The sequence below is a fragment of the Haemaphysalis longicornis genome, unplaced genomic scaffold, assembly GCF_048455015.1.
Source record: "Haemaphysalis longicornis isolate Haplotype H1 unplaced genomic scaffold, Haemaphysalis longicornis Haplotype H1 scaffold_10, whole genome shotgun sequence".
Lineage (NCBI taxonomy): Eukaryota > Metazoa > Arthropoda > Arachnida > Ixodida > Ixodidae > Haemaphysalis > Haemaphysalis longicornis.
The window spans coordinates 44,941,602-44,959,503 of record NW_027526204.1 but is presented as its reverse complement, the minus strand read 5'-3'; the positions used below and the strand labels follow the sequence as shown (position 1 = coordinate 44,959,503).

The window sequence follows — 17,902 nt, the reverse complement described above, 5'->3', positions numbered from 1 at the left end:
CACCAAAACAAGGGGTGCCTTTCATTCCAGGTACCGGGCATTTCACCCGCACGTAGGCCCCCACTTTAAATTTGGGCTCCCTGGCTGCTCTTCGCTTGTCTGCATACGCCTTATTTCTCTGTTGGTATTCGCAGACACGACGCCGAAGTCTACGCAGTTCATGGGCGGGATGGGTGCCGAAACCCGCTCATGGCTGGCCAACAACATCTAATGATGTCCTCATGTCTACATGCTTGTCGAGGCAAGGCCACCAGTACGTTTCCCTGATGCGCTGCTTAGTCTTCACAATTCCCGAGTGCGACTCATGAGCTAACTGGATGAATGTATCCCTTAGCTTGGCAGGCACTACAACGCGTTCTGTGCGCAGAACCAACCCATCTACTACGGAGAGCTCGTCCCCTATTTCGTAGTACGGCGTCAGTTCTGCGGCAAGCCTTTTCCTTGTTGGCCATGATGACTGGACAAAGTGCACGACCTGCCGTAGTATGTCATCCTCAGCGGTAGCAACCTGAAGATTGCCCCAATGTACAGACGACGTAACCAAGGACACAACCTTTTCATCAACCTGGAAGCAACCTTCTGTGTCTGGCACGGGCAGTCTGGACAAGGCATCTGCCACCTGTTTGTGGGCTCCGCTGCAGTACTGTATTTTGAAGTTGTAGCGCAGCAGTCGTGCGGTCCACCTTGCGATACGAAGTGGCCGCTGTCCTGTGCTACGGGATGAGAGCAATGCCACCAAAGACTGGTGATCCGTCAGTAGAGTAAATGATCGGCCCCAAAGGTAAACGTGCCACTTCTCGCAGGCCCACAGACAGGCAAGGGCCTCACGCTCTCCGGCCGGGTATTGTCGTTCTGTATCTGTTAATGTCCGCGATGCAAATGCCATTGTCCGCACATGGGACCCCTCCACTTGCTGCAGTACGGCACCGAGACCGTACGCCGAGGCATCTGTTGCGACAATGACAGGTAGCGCCGGGTCAAACATTCGTAGGACCTTGTGGGATGCTAGAAGTCTTTTTACTCCCGCGAAGCTCTCTTTCGCGGCGTCATCCCAGTCGAAGTGCACGTCTTTGCGAAGTAGACGGCGCATTGGCTCTACTTCTTTTGCCAGTCGCGGCACGAATTTAGAATAGTATTCGTCATCATCATCACCAGCCTGTCTACGCCCACTGCAGGGCAAAGGCCTCTCCCATTATTCTCCAATTACCTCGGTCCTGTGCCAACTGTGACCAATTTATCCCCGCAAACTTCTTGATCTCATCGGCCCATCTAACTTTCTGCCGCCCCCTGCAGCGCTTGCCTTCTCTAGGGATCCACTCTGTTACCCTTAATGACCAGCGGTTATCTTGCCTTCGCATTACATGCCCTGCCCAAGTCCATTTCTTCTTCTTAATTTCTACTAATATGTCTTTAACACCAGTTTGCTCCCTGACCCACTCCAATCTCTTCTTGTCCCTTAATGTTACACCTATCATTTTCCGCTCCATTGCCCGCTGAGTCGTTCTCAATTTAAGTTGAACCCTCTTAGTGAGCCTCCAAGTTTCTGCCCCGTAGGTGAGTACCGGTAAGATGCAGCTGTCATACACTTTCTTCTTGAACGACAATGGTAGGCTGCTATTCATTATCTGATAATGTCTGCCATATGCACCCCACCCCATTCTGATCCTTCTAATTATCTCTGCCTCATGGTTGGGATCTGGGGTCACAACTTGGCCTAAGTATATATATTCGCTTACCACTTCCACTGCCTCGCCATCTATCTCAAACTGCTGTGCTGTCCCGAGGTTATTGATCATAACTTTAGTTTTCTGCATATTAATTTTCAGGCCCACGGTTCTACTCTGTTCGCCCAGTGTGGAAAGCATGCTTTGCAATTCGTCCCCCGAGTTACTTAGCAAGGCAACGTCATCAGCAAATGTGAGGTTACTGAGGTATTCTCGATTAACCCTTACTCCCACCTGTTCCCAATCCAACGTTCTGAATACTTCTTGTAAGCATGCTGTGAATAACATTGGAGAGATTGTGTCTCCTTGTCTGACACCCTTCCTTATAGGTATTTTACTGCTCTCCTTATGGAGGATGATAGTAGCTGTAGACCCATTATAGATATCCTCTAGTATTCTTACATAATGCTCATCTACCCCCTGTTTCCGTAATGCCTGAATGACTGCTAGGGTTTCGACCGAGCAAATGCTTTCTCATAATCTATGAAGGCTATATATAGGGGTTGAGTATACTCAGCGCATTTCTCTATCACCTGATTGATCGTGTGAATATGGTCCATTGTTGAATAACCTTTACGGAACCCTGCTTGTTCTTTAGGTTGACTGAAATCTAAGGTTGCAGAGATTCGGTTAGCGATTACCTTGGTAAATACCTTGTAGACGACTGACAGTAAGCTGATCGGCCTGTAGTTTTTCAAGTCCTTCATGTCGCCTTTCTTATGGATTAAGATGATGTTCGCGTTCTTCCAAGATTCCGGTACCATTGCGGTCATTAGGCATTGCGTACACAGGTTTGCCAGTTTTTCAAGTACAATAGTATTCAACTAGCCCCAAAAAGGAGCGTAGCGTGACTACATCTTTAGGCACAGGATCATTACGGATTGCATCAACCTTGGCCTGGAGCGGTGCTATACCCTCTGCTCTGACGCGATGCCCTAAGAACGACAGCTCCGACGTGTTGAAGACGCATTTTTCGTTGAGCTTGAGCCCAGCTCCTGCTATTCGTTCCAGCACTTGCTCCAGGTTTTGCCTGTGTTCGCTCTCCGTCTTGCCAAAAATGATTATGTCATCCAAGTAGCACAAGACCCCTTTGCAACCTCCAAGAATTTTCGTCATGAACTGCTGAAACGCAGCTGGTGCCGATGCCAGCCCGAAGCAGACCCTCTTGAATCTAAAGAGGCCATCCTGCGTTACAAATGAAGTTAGGTCTCTGCTGTCTGGGTGGAGTACAACCTGGTAGTAGGCTGATGCCAGGTCCACCTTGGAAAAGCAGCGTGCTCCATTGAGGGCATAAAGCAGCTCCTCCATATGAGGCAAAGGGAAGTTGTCTGCTACTATAGCTTTGTTGGGTTCCCGGAGATCGACACACAGTCGAATGCTACCATCTGCTTTGTGGGCTGCTACAATAGGAGATACCCACTCGAAAGCATTCACTCTCTCAATGACATCAGCAGCAAGTAGCTTCTCAATCTCGTCAGAGACAGGCTGGCGGACTGAAATGGTAGAGGCCACAGCTTCTGTGCGACTGGTGCGATGGATGTTTTATCTTAACTTTGTGTTGCACACCTCTTACAAGTCCCGGACCAGGCAAAAACAAGTGGTCAAACTCGGTCCACAGTGTTGGCGGCATACCAAAATTGGGAGGGCCAAGGGGTTTTTTATGCGTGGTGCTTTGGGGAAGGCCTGAATTCATAGGTGGAAGCTCTCTGCATTCCTGCGTGGACATTTGCAGGCAGCGCAATTCCTCTCCCATGATGCGAAGGACAAGGGCTTGAACGGCATCCAGGCCAAGGAGAGATGTACCACATGGCGTAACATGAAAAGTTACAATGGCTTCTTTCCCCTTGTACGTGACTAGGGCGTGAAATGACCCGAGAACGGGAATCTTCCTGCGGGAAAAATCCAGCAATGTAAGATGGGAACTTGTCAGTTGTATTGGGTTTGCGAACAAGCCTTGGAATTGGTGCTCACCCATAATAGACACGGCCGAGCCTGTGTCAACCAAGAAGTTCATGGTATGCACCCGTGCCGTCGCAGTAACTGGCGCGACCTTGACATCCACGTAGACGCCTGTACTCTTATCAGTACGGACCGCCAAGATGCTAATCACACTGGCAGCATCATCTTCCGGAACGATTTCATGGACCTCTGCAGAATACCCTGCTCGGCCGCGACGGTAGCTGCGACATGCTCTCTTAAAGTGGCCGCAGCGTCCGCAGGCAAAACATGTGCGACCACGCGCGGGGCATTCCGAAGGCGAACAACATGTTGCGCCGCAGTTTCCGCAGGCATTTGCATTTCTAGGCCCGGCGACAACAGCGGCCGCGGCATTCACACCAGGTGAAGGTGCGCTGTACGTGCGTGAGCTGAAGTGGCGACGGCCCGGGAGGCGTGTGCCATTATCGCCGTTATCTCGTCGACCCTGCCTGGCTGAGCTGTCTTGCAACTGCTGCTGAATGCGCTGCACCGGATTGGCAAAGGCTTCCGATTCACGCTGGGTTTGCTCACGAAGCCGTGCTACCTCGACAGCATGATCGAACGTGAGGTTATCGCCTTCCAGCAGCAATCGCTCTCGTAGCTGCGGGCACGTGACGCCTGCTGCGAACTGTTCACAAAGGCTTACGTCCGCTTGGGTGGCGAAATTGCAAAGAGCTGCTAACTCCCGAAGCGCTACGGCGAAATCAGTGATGGGCTCACCCTGCAGTTGACGACGCTCCCGGAATCGATGGCGTTGAAGGCGGACGTTGCAAGGGGCGGCAAAATGCTTCGAAAGCATCTCAATGGCTACGTCGTACTCGTCGGGTGGGCGCGGGGCTCCAGTGGTCCCGTCTTGCGTTCCAGTAGCTGCAGTGGTTCCGATGATTCCAGCGGCGGCATCTGGTGTGGGCGTGACACCGGGTGCAGCACTCGTTACATCTGTCTTGGTTTGCGTCGTGCTAGGCGGAAGTGCGTCGAAAATGCGCTGTCCTTCCGTACCAAGACAGTGAAGCAGGAGGGCTCGGCGACGGGGTGCGGGTAGCTCGGTCGCTCCGGACGCCAGCAGAACCTCTCGAAGAGGCGTAACCATCGGGCCCATGGAACGACGGCCGTGCCGGGGGTGGCAAGAAACGGAGGCGGTGGCAGAATTCCCGTGGAAGACATCCTCGTCGCCAGAATGTCGTGTAGCCGGCACGGCGACACGTAAAAGTAAACGCACTACACCACTGTACGATTCATGACAATAACCCCGTTAATTCAGCGAGTATCGTTTATATACACACGAGCGCAGTGGCGCCATCCATTATGTGTCCAATGACTCAGAAGGCAATCTGGTGTACACGAACAACACTACAGGCAGCAATGAACGCTTTTCGATAGCAACTTTAAAAGTAAACCTGCAAAAAACAAAGAAACGGAAGGCGTATCTGGAGCGACAAGAAAATCACGCAGTGGCGCTGCGCGCTGAAGATAACTGTTGTTTTCGTAGTGCGGCCAGACGTGAAGGAAAGAGTGAAAGCGGTATTCAAAAGTGTTGCAGGGCCCTTTGAAGGGTACGCGCAAATAGCCGACCCCACAAACCGTTGAGGGCAAGGCTGATAAATTATGCGGTGGTACAGCAGCCGGTAAAGCGACATTTCGTGTGCGGAGTTCATCTGTTTCTCTGGCCTTCGTTCCTCTGAACTCAGTCAGTGCACTTACCATATATGATTCCGTGCGCCCTCGCCTAGTGACGTAGTTTGCTTGCTGTCAGCCGCAAGTTCAGACGGCTCATCCGCCGCTGGGTAATACGGAGAACGCCAAGCTGCTGTTTCTTGCCAAGTCATAGCTCAGTGGCAAAGCTTCGAGGGAGCGAAGCCATATAAAGAAATAGAAAACGTGTGTCGCGGTGACTGGAGGTCATTCCGACAGCACGAATACACCGCGAAAAATAGAGCGCCGTAGAGGTTTAGCAAACAGTTTACGGGCTCCGTGACTCAGCAGCCGCCGCAAAGCAATTATGTGGTCATTGTACAGTGCAATCTCCTAATGCGCTCCCTTTATTGAAAACTTGAAAAACGTACTCAATTGTCTGGAACTCAAGAAAATCAGAAACATTATGCAGCAGCGTTAAACGGAGATTAGCTTCTTCAACACGGAATGCTTGGTAAATGAAAGATTCCCCGAAACTTGTTAATGTTATCGACGGGTGTTGTGTATCTGTGGCCTTCACATAGTGGATGCATATACGTACGAGAATATTCGTGTGCAACGGCGATCGCAGCAGGAAAATCAGACGACCCATTTAGACAAATAGAATAGATGTAGGGTATGGTGCCGTTAGTTGAAAAATGCAGGGTGCTTTCAATATACCGGGAATAAAGAAACGGGAATACAATAAATGCAGACATTAAACAAAATCTGCAGAGCATGGCTTGCCCCCCTCCATAGCCTTGCACGGTCAAAAATTTGCCTATTAAACAAAATCTGGTTTTTGGGCCGTGCCGAAAAGTGCGTTGAGATTGCGTGGAGGTTACGAGAGTTGTGTTTTTATCGTGATTTTGTGACTTGTGGTGAACTGGAAGCTGAGTATAAGTTGTGTACCTTCACAAATACGCTGGTTGGAAGTGCATAGCTGTTCTATAATTTACTTCATTCTGGTGTTTAGTGTTTTGTGTACTTGTTCTTTGTATGAATAAACTAAATTCTTGTTTGAAGGGTTCGAGCAGACAACATCTTTCAAATTCTGCACTGCGATAAAACACCCACGATGAGACATTCGCAGCTTAATATTGCATATGTTAGTGGAGCCAGATATAACACTAAAATCCATACAAGTCTCGCTATGAAAGATTTCAGTGTTGTTCCAGCCGGTGCGTGTCTGGCTACTGAGCATTTGTCATAGTAAGACGAGTTTAGCTGTCGTAAATTCGGCAGTAGCTAGCGCTGCGAATGAGTATAGCATCAACGTTCAATGCAATATCATCGCTGCATTTGCCCCGCTGAAGTCCGAATCATCCACTGTTACATTAGAGTTGCCGGCTTTTTAGCAGACTGTGTCATCGTTCTCACGATAAATGTCTAGACAAAACATCGATATTCACGCAAGATCGTACAAGGAAGTTAAACTTACATAGCAGCAATGCGGTGTTATTTCATACGGATTGGCGAGCATTTTGAAGGAGGCAAATTTTTGTAAATTACTGTGGGGTTCACAAGGTTGCTTTTAATTGCAGAAAATGCACCTCGAATGATGTTATAAAATTGGTTTTAATTTTGTTTCTTACAGAGGAATATTCAGACAGTTTAACACCGCCAAGTAAGTGTTGGTAGAAGCTTCAAAAGGAATTTGCGGCGTTTACCCTGACCATAATTATATCAATATTGCTAAAAAGCGCAACGTTTTCGGTGTTTTCTAATCGCACATGGATCTTTTCATACGGGATTACAAGTGCCGTGATCATTATAAAATCAACGAAGAGAACAGTGGCTAATGAATATTGGTTTTTAGAGGCGCCAATTTGACTCATCTGCACTCGTATTTAAGTATATTTAAAAACAAAGACTGACAGGTGCCTCTTCCCAGGTCAAGTTTATGCCCATGACTTGAAGGAAATTGGAAATGTTGGATAAGATGGCTTATGTTCAACAGTTCTAAACCTATTTATCCGGAGCGAAGTCCCCGCCGAATATGCACACAGTGTTTCATAAAAAGTCTTTTTTTGCTTGACATTTCACAGCCTGTCGTTGAACTTTCTGTACTGAGTACCTGAATTGAGCCTTTCGCTTGCACTGAAAGGGACCCTGCAACACTTTGCTGCACTTCTTTTGAAATTCCTAATGCATACAGGATAGTAGTCACCAAGACACCCAGTACTTAGTTTGGAGGGTAACAAAGTACCCCAGTCAAAAATTACTGCTCTAGCCTATCAGACAATTTGGAAAAACGCTCAAAAGAGTTTTCTCTCTTTCCCGGTCTTGACGTTATTCGTCGGCCCGAATTACGTCACTGAGGTCATGTAGCGGCTGTTGGCCAGTTTTTCTTCAATTGCAGCAATGTACGCTTTTCGATAGCAACTTTAAAAAGAAACCTGCAAAAACAAAGAAACGGAAGGCGTATCTGGTGCCACAATCAAATCTAAATCACGCAGTGCCGCTCCCCGCTGAAGATAACTGTAGTTTTCGTAGTGCTTCCAGACGCGAAGGAAAAACTGAGGGCGCTATTTAAAAGTATTGCAGGATTTTGTGAAGGGTACGCGCACGCATCGGAGCGCGCAAACCATCCAGGGCAAGGGTGATGAATTATGCGGCGGTACAGCATCCGGTAAAGCGACCTTTCGTGTGTGGCCATCGTCTCTTTATCTGGCCTTCGTTCCTCTGAACTCAGTCAGTGCACTCACCATATATGATTCGATGCGCCCTTGTCTAGTGACGTAGCTTGCTGTCAGCCGCAAGCGCAGACAGCCCAGGCGCCGCTGGGTGATACGGAGAATGCAAAGCTGCTGTTTCTCTACAGCCTTGCAAAGTCATAGCTCAGTGACAAAGCTCCGAGGGAGCGAAGCTATAGAAAGAAACGGAAAACTTGTGTGGCTGCGCCTGGAGGTTATTCCGACAGCAGGAATACCCCACGGAAAATAGAGCGCAGTAGATGTTTCACAAACAGTGTAGAGGCTCGTGGCTGAGCAGCCGCCGTAAAGCAATTATGCGGTTGTTGTACAGTGCAATCACCTAATGGGCTCCCATAATTTAAAACTTGAAAAACATACTCAATTTTTGAAAACTCAGGAAACTTTGAAACAACATGGAGCACCGTTAAACGGAGATTAGCTTCTTCAACACGAAGTGCTTGGTAAATGAAACATTCCTCGAAACTTCTTGAGTGTACAACGGGTGTTTTGAATCTGCGGCCGCCACACTGTGGATGCATATACGTACGGAAATATTCGTGTGCACCGGCGATCGCAGCATCAAAAATCAGAACACCCATTTAGACAAATACTCTTGATGTAGGGTAGGGTGCCGTTAGTTGAAAAATGCAGGTTGCTTTCAAAACACAGGGATGAAAGAAAGGGGAATATAATAAATGCATACAATTAAAGACAATCTGCAGAGCTCTGCATGACCCCCCCCCCCCCCCCCTTAGGATTCTACGGTCGGAAATGAGCCCATTTCAACCCCCCCCTCCCCTTAGAATTCTACGGTCGGAAATGTGCCTATTTCAACAAAATTTGGGTTTCGGGCCGTGCCGAAAAGTACGTTGAGGTTTGAAAGTTTGAAAGTTTATTTCCAGTAAAGCACATACAAATCTTTATCAAGGGAAATAGGGAAAAAGTTGCTCAATTGCAACTTGACGGGCCCATTGTGTGTTGTGTGTTGGTTACGAGAGTTGTGTTTTTATCGTGATTTTGTGACTTGTGGTGAACTGGAAGCTGAGTATAAGTTGTGTACCTTCACAAATACGCTGGTTGGAAGTGCATAGCTCTTCTACAATTTACTTCATTGTGGTGTTTAGTGTTTTGTGCACTCTTTATTATTATGAATAAACTAAATTCTTGTTTGAAGGGTTTCAGCAGACATGATCTTTCAAATTCTGCACTGCGATTAAATACCCACGATGAGACCTTCGATTCTTGATATGGCATATGTTAGTGGAGCCAGAGAAAACACTACAACCCATACAAGTCTCGCCATGAAAGATTTGAGTGTTGTTCCAGCCGTTTCGTGTCAGGCTACTGAGCGTTTGTCATAGTAAGACGAATTTAGCTGTCGTAAATTTTGTAGCATCTAGCGCTGCGAATGAGCATACCAACAACGTTCAATGCAATACCATCGCTTAATTTGCCCCGCTGAAGTCCGAATCATTCACTGTAATATTAGATTTGCCAGCTTTTTAGCAGAATGTGTGAGTATTCTGAGGATAAATGCTTAGGTAAAACCTCGATATTCACCCACAACCTTCCCAGAAAGTTATATTTACATAGCAGCAATGCGGTTTTAATTCCTAGGAATTGGCGAGCATTGTAAAAGAGGCAATTGTTTGAAAATGACTTTGGGTTCCTGAAGGTTGCTTTTAATTTCAGAAAATGTGCCTCGAACGATGTTATAAAAACTGGTTTCCATTTTCCCACTTGCAGTTGAATATTCAGACAATTCAACACCGCCAAGTAAGTGTTTGTGGAAGCCTCAAAATGAGTTTGCGGCGTTTATCCTGACTAGAATCGTATCAACATTGCCAAAAAGCGCAACGTTTGCAGTGTTTTATGATCGCACATGGCTCTTTTCAAATGGGATTACAACTGCAGTGATCATGATAAAGTCAACAAACAGACCAGTGCTTCATTAAAATTTGTATTTAGAGGCGCCAATTGGACTCCTTGGCAGTCGTATTTAAGTATATTGAAAAACAATGGCTGACGGCTGCCTCTTCCCCGGTCATGTTTACGCTCATGACTTGACAGAAATTGGAAATTTTGGATAAGATGGCTTATGTTCAACAGTTCTCAACCTATTTATCCGGAGCGAAGCCCCCACCGAATATGCACACAGTGTTTCATGAAAATATTTTTCCCTTGAGATTTCAAAGCCTGTCGTTGAACTTTCTGTACTGAGTGGTTGAATTCAGGCTTTCGCTTGCACTGAAAGGGACCCTGCAACACTTTTCTCAACTTCTTTTGAAATTCCTAATGCTTGCAGAACAGTAGTCACCAAGACACCCAGTACTTAGATTGGCGAGTAACAAAGTACCCCAGTAAAAAATTACTGCTCAAAGCCCATCAGACATCCTGGAGAAATGCTCAAAATATTTTCCTCTTTCGGGGTCTTGATGTTCTTCGACGGACCGAATTAGGTCACTGAGGCCATGGTGCGGCTGTTGGCCAGTTTTACTTCAATTGCAGCAATGAACGCTCTTCGATAGCAACTTAAAAAATAAACCTGCAAAATCACAGAAGGAACAGAAGGCGTATCTGGTGCCACAAGCAAATCACGCAGTGCCGCTCCGCGCTGACAATAAGCGTAGTTTTCGTAGTCCTTTCAGACGCGAAGGAAAGAGTGAAAGCGGTATTCAAACGTGTTGCGGGACCCTTTGAAGGGTACGCGCAGGTAGTCGAGCCGGCAGACCATCTAGTTCAAGTCTGATGAATTATGCGGCTGTACAGCAGCCGGTAAAGCGACCTTTCGGGTGCGGACATCATCTGTTTCTCTGGCCTTCGTTCTTCTGAACTGAGTCAGTGCGTTTACTATATATCAGTTGGTGCGCCGTCGACCGATGACGTAGTTCGCTTGCTTTCAGCCGCAAGCGCAGACAGCCCAGCCGCCGCTGGGTGATACGGAGAACGCAACGCTGCTATTTCGCTACAGCCTTGCCAAGTCATAGCTGATTGGCAAAGCTCCGAGGGAGCGAAGCCATATAAAAAAATGGAAAACTTGTGTGGCGGTGACCGGAGGTCATTCCGGCAGCAGGAATGCACCGCGAATAATAGAACGCAGTAGAGGTTTCGCAAACAGTTTACAGGCTCCGTGACTCAGCAGCCGCCATTAAGCAATTATGTGGCTTTTGCACAGCGCAATCACCTAATGCTCTCCCATTATTTAAATTTTGGAAGGCATACTCAATTTTCTGTAACTCAGAAAAATTGGAAACATTCTGCAGCAGCGTTAAACGGAGATAAGCTTCTTCAGCACGGTATGCTTGGTAAACGAAACATTCCTCGAAACTTGTTAAGTGTACAACGGGTGTTGTGCATCTGTGGCCTCCACATAGTGGACGAATATATGTACGCGCATACTCGTATGCACCGGCGATCGCAGCATGATATCCAGAACACCCACTTAGACAAATACTATAGATGTAGGGTAGGGTGCCGTTAGTTCAAAAATGCACGGTGATTTCAAAACACAGGGTTGAAAGAAAGGGGACTATAATAACTGCATAAAATAACGACAATCTGCAGACCACTGCTTGCCCCCCATAGCCTTGCACGGTCGGAAATTTGCCTATTTCGCCAAAATCTGGTTTTTGGGCCGTGCCGAAAAATACGTTGGGATTTCCTGGTGGTTACGATAGTTGTGTTCTTACCGTGGTTTTGTGACTTGTGGGGGAGTGCAAACTGGGTATAAGTTGTGTACCTTCCGTAATGAACTGGTTGGAAGTGCATTGTTGTTTTATAAATTACTTCATTCTGTTGTTAAGTGTTTCAGCCGGCAAGATCCTTTAAATTCTGCAGTGCGATAAAACTCCCACGATGAGACCTTCGCAGCTTGAAATGGCATAGTGTGGTTCCAGCCGATTCGTGTCAGGCTACTGAGCGTTTGTCATAGCAAGACGAGTTTAGCTGTCGTAAATTTTGTAGTAGCTAGCGCTGAAAATGAGCATAGCATCTGCGTTCAATGCAATACCATCGCTGCATTTGCCACGCTGAAGTCCTAATCATCAACTGTAATAATAGAGCTTCTGGCTTTTTAGCACACTGTGTAATCATTCTGTGGATAAATGCTTAGATAAAACCTCGATATTCATCCAAGGTCTTACAAGAAGGTAAATTTACATAGCAGCAATGTGGTTTTTTCCACACGGATTGGCGCGCATTGTGAAGAAGGCAAATTTTTGTCAAAACTGTGGGGTCCAGAAGGTTGCTTTTAATTGTAGAAAATGCACCTCGCTCGAGGTTATAAAAACTCGTTTTAATATTTCTCCTTGCAGTGCAATACTTAGGTAATGCATCAGAATGTAAGTGATAGTGGAAGCCTCAAAATGAGTTCGCGGCGTTTATCCTCACCATAATCGTATTAAGACTGCTAGAAAGCGCAACATTTGCAGTGTTTTATGATCGCACATGACTTTTTTATTACGGGATTACAAGTGCACTGATCATGATAAAATCAAGAAACAGAACAGTGGTAATGACAAATGGTTTTTAGAGGCTCTAACTTGACTCGTTTCACTCGAATCAAAATAATCCTTGCGAAAAAATGAAGTTTTATATTAGCTCAATTCACACTCCAGAATAGACGGGAGAGTCTTGCATTCCTTAGCGGCATTATTTCATTCCGAATTAGATTTATTGAGACTAGCTCTATGCGAATCAACGCTGAATTTGTGAGTAAGATTATTCATTTGTGTTGTATTTACTACGCTCCCGTGTAATCATATTTTAGTTTTTTCTCAGTTGAACCACCCTTTTTGTGCTTTTCCTAAAGTGCCTACTTATTACTTTCTACAAATATTGAATTGTTCCCAAGAATATCATCATGTTAAAAAATTTTGTGACTTTTTAGATCTGAACGCAGTGATATACATCTCGTCTTCAGAAAAGCGGCCCTCTTTTTTATATGTGGTTTAAAAGAAGAACGCCTTCCATTTTTGTTCCCAGTGGAGTAGTAAGTACTCTTTTCTTGATCCCATACTACGGCCTCTAGATTATACCATACTTCCAGTGGCAACAAAAGAAACGACCGGATACCAAAAGAAAATTTCAAATCGCATCATTGAGGGCTCACAAAGAAAAATTTCTTGTCTTTAACAGTTTTCTCTGCTTTTACTTTTCTACCGTCTACCGTCTTTTACTCTTCTACCGTCTGCTTTTACTTTTCTACAGCCTGTGTAAGCTGTTTGGGAAGTCGCTGTTCTGAAATGCAATATCCCATGCACTCTTTCAAATAAGCCCAAAGCCTTATGGAAGCCTGGGTTAACTAAATCCTATATAGAAGAAGACCATAGTTTCATGTGATGGTTTTAACAAAGGTAACTGCAAATTTGAGGACGATTAGGAAGACACAAATTGTGAAAAAATCCACAGATGCAGGAACGGTTACAATTTATGTGAGGTGGAGTCAAGCAAAGGATACACTATGAAAGGCACTGTTTGTGAGCGAAGTGGCGCTGGCCGGACTTAGGTCCAGAGGGAGAGGAAGGGCGACAAGCCAGTTTCAGTGGCTTGTCGCCCTTCACTGATAGTAACACTGAATAGTAACACTGAAAAAACTATTTCGCTACTTACTTCCTTTGCTCATATGTGCGTTAAAGCGAGGTTGCGCTGGAACGACTCACCCGACAGCTTTAGTGGTTGCAAAAAACAAAAACGCTATCTCTTCTTAACATTCGCATAACGAGTCTACTGAAATAACTACATCTCCCTTTTCCGCCTCTCACAGCTCACATGACGAATACAGTAGGGTAATTCAATCAAGTCATCTTTCATTTGGGATAGCTCACATGGCATTCGTTGGTGCAGCACGCAGCGTTTTCAGTAACCACAAAGTTGCTGTAGGGGTATTTGCCTTGCCAGATGGTGTAAAACTATAGCCGACCGGTATTTTGACAGCTCCTGGGATATAACTTCGCAAGTGAATGTAGTATTTTAAGCCGACGAGGTGCTAAAGATTTGTTTCGGGACTTTTGAAATTAACTCAAGCTTTTTTGCAGCAAAACACGTCCTGTTGGTGCCTTTGTACTGGCAGCGAGTGGGAAACCCTAATTGGCTAGATGTCTGCGGCCAGCTAGTTATGCGATGAAATGAATAACTCAATATGAGCTACAGCCATTGATATACTGAGAGCATCGTCGGGCACTACCACTACAGGCCATGGCAAGGACCACCATAGGTCTCTTGACATTGTCCATCCACCCATTTAAACATTCTCCCCATGCTAAGGTTAGTTCTTTCTTGTGCAGTTTTCAAGCAAACCTTTACTATTTTTGTCCAGCGGTTTCGGGGGGGATGTGCAAGTTAACCTTTTGACCGGAGGCGCACTTCGGCGATAACACCCTCGAAGCGGATCGCTTGATTCGCCGGGCTCACAGTCGGCGCTGCGCACAAGGTCCCGTTTTAAGTCGTTCTGCGACTTAGCCACGGCGACCGCTACGGGCGCAGCCGCTCAGCTGATCGTCAGCCGACCATACCCGCAGCCTCTCACGCATGCGCCGCTGGGTCGTCTTGGGCGGTGCGACTCATCTTGCACCGCGTTTCCGATGAGCAGGAACGCCGCGTTCGCCGAGAATTTAAGCGGGGCCGGGCCTCCTCTTGTGAGCGTTGGACGGGACCGAATGGCTTTGAGTCGGGCTCGGCAATACAGTTACATCAAAGTTTAACCAACCGAAACCAAGACTAAACCAGACTAAGCCAAGCTTTTCCTTTGCATGTCCCAGGTTAGCTGAGCTCAGCCGCAACCATTTTTTCTTTCTATTTACCCTGCGTTGTTTGATACCTAGCGCAATGCGGATGAGGTTGTGCAAAGGGTTGTGAGCCTTTAAACCCTGACGGTACCCCAACCCCCAGGGATAGCCACCATTCGACTACCTCCCGCGGTCTAGTTCGGGTAACGAAGAATTTGTACGCCAAAAAAACATTGCCTTGCGAGCTGAGCAAGTGGCTACAGCTCGACGCTTGGCACTGTTGTGTATTGAATTTTGAGTAGGACTGGGGCGGTATCTGCGCTGACAGGAAAATTCTAGCTGTCTGAGAGATTTCTATTTCGAACTGCGATCACATTCTCCTTTCCACCATGTGACCTTGTGTTCTCGCAAGGAGCCTATTATTAATAAATAAATTAGATTTAGAGAATGATGGCTGCTCTAGATAAAGAAGATAAATTTTAGCTCGGAAAAGCCGGGCATGCATGTTTCTCGACCACGAAACAAAGAGCTTACGATGGGCCTCCGGATTTTTATGAGAACAAAATATATTTACGATTGTAAATATGAGAAAAAAACTGAAATAGTTTTTAATTTCCACCATTAAAATTATAGGGGGTAGGATAATATGACCGTACTAAAAAACCCTCGTAAGAAAGCTTTTAATAAGTTAAATGGCTGAGCACCTTCGGCGATACCTAAACAACCCGAGGGTTTCTATAGCCGAAATGTATAATTGTTCCAGACGGCTTCTCTGATACGTATCTTAGAGGGAAAACAAGGACGCTTTTCTTTACTAATATCAAAAATTTCAACATAGAAGTGTGGGAGAGAAAAGATTTATGAACGCAAGATGAAGAAATATTAAGTACAGTCAGACGGGTCACTGCTTCAGCCGGTCTGCGGATGGATCAACAAAGGGGCCATGATGACAAAATCGAAATTTGTCTTACTCCGAAGATTTGGTGCTTTATAGTGCCCCAGCACTTGTCCGGCCGCAAGTGATGCTTTATTCACTGAAAACGTAATCATTTAAGGCTAAAGTTTTGATTCTCACTCCAAATCCTCGGTTTTGGGCTTCTTCCATGATGTCACAAGAACGGGTCTTTAAGCGAACTTTAAAGGCCAACTGCACTTAACATTTTGACCTTTCGAAAACCGTATTTTCGTATACTCTGATTAAAAAGAAAGCAACATGCAAAGTACAACAGCTGCATTAGGCGCGAAGACGCCGCCAGCGGCCAACAAAAATCTGCGATTTTGAAACCGAAACCGAGGAGAGCGCGGCAATTGCAGTTACGTTGCAGCCGTCCAGGGAGCGGACGGACGGTTACCAGCTCGGGAGAAAGTCTGCGCGACGCACGCACGGGGCAGCAGAGCTCGACCGGTTCTCCCGCTGCGTGGCTGGCCAGAGGAAAAAGCCCCCGTCGGCTGGAACGTCACAGGCGCGTCATGGCTGTTTACGCGATCTGCCGGCAGGTGCAGCATGGTCTGCGGCGGAGCTTTTTTAAACGCTTCTGACTGATTAACGAGGCGTTTAACGGGTCTACCACTTGTGTCCTAGCTGAATTGGGGGTACTTATTTCTCATTAAATATAAATTTGGCCAGAGGTGAAATTTGAGTGCAGTTGGCCTTTAAGCACCGGTTCAGTCTGCAGTGGACTGCGGCGCCTTGTTTACCGTCAGTCCTCATAGATAGCGCCACCATACTTCTTCGCACCGCTGTCCGCCTTTGCTTTGTTTTTGACAGTATCTGCACCAGGCTTGTTTTTGTTACGGCAGTTAGTAATCGTATCACTAAACATGGGGTAGCTTAGCAAATAGGGTCACGTAGGACAATGTCACTTACGCCAATCGGCCATTGTCGCGTGAGACAACTCCAAGGTGCTGCACTGCTGGGCAGGTGTACGCATGGTGCGCGCAGTACCAACAGCAGTACGCACTGGTACTTCTATGTGTATCCGTACTTTCGGAACACCCGTTATTTACCCGCCGTCTATACTGATAGAAAATGAATATGCCGGAAACTTAAGCGAAAATGCCTCGTTCTGTACGCTTGTAAGCCTTCCCTAACTTGCGTTTGCTTTTACTCACCTCAGCCAATCGCACTGTTGCTATTATGACGGCGTATGTTCTAGTGCGGAAATGACCGAGTGAGCCGCATGGTCGCTCCTTTTTTCCTAATTATACAGGTTATTTGAGGGAATTTTACGTTCGAATCGGGGTCAGTACGATCCAAACGAGGCAATCTTTCGAATGAAACTTACGTGTGCTTCTTCTTCTGCATGCCCTTTTAATGTTGCCATTCATTTACTTAGGCACTATTTAGTGCCTAAAAGTGACACCTCTAGCTCTATTACTCTTTTTTATTTTTGTATCACTGAAACAACAGCCTCTACATGGTCTCTAACAGTCTCTTCTAATCAGATAAATGTCTTTTAACTGCCGTGTATTTGTCCAAATATTTGGTGTGCAACACCTTTTTGCATGTACTAAACGTAAATTTCCCAAACACAATCCTAAGCACAGTGCTTTTAGCTAAGTTCTCACACTTGCAAAGTTTCCACCTTTTCCCCAAATTATTCTCTTGACAGTTCAAGGCCAACCAAACATTTGCTTTGTGTTATTTGGTCATTAATTATTATGGAGTCGCTTAAGGTAGGTCAAACATTTACTATATTTCATATTTATTGATTGATCAAAGCAAAACCTTGGCATTGCCCTTGGCGAAACCATGGTCTGGTGCATGGCGCGAGTCAATCACCTGATAACTCATCCGTTTGTAATCTTTACAGCTCGAGAGAAGAAGACAGTGGCGCCGCGATGACGATATGTCTCATTGCCTGTGTCTGCCTGGTACTGGGTCTAGTCTTCGTAATATCGTGGCTTTGGCTCCCAACAGGCGGTAAGTTCGCCTTTACGAGGCATTCAGCTTAGTATGTGATCTCTACAGTAATGTACACCCTTGGCTGACATAACTCAAATATCTCGTATGTTGTTTATATTTTTTTGAAAACGAAGAAAAGTGCGGTGCTTGTGCGTTCAAAGCAGTGCGAAAACTTTGTAGTTTATACAAGTGGGCGGCTGTGTG

General features: G+C 46.2%; 1 pseudogene; it reads right to left on the bottom strand.

Moving 5' to 3' along the window:
• Positions 1 to 3,650: 3,650 nt before the first annotated feature.
• Positions 3,651 to 5,050, bottom strand: LOC144159813 (uncharacterized; annotated as a pseudogene).
• Between the last annotated feature and the right edge of the window lie 12,852 nt (positions 5,051 to 17,902).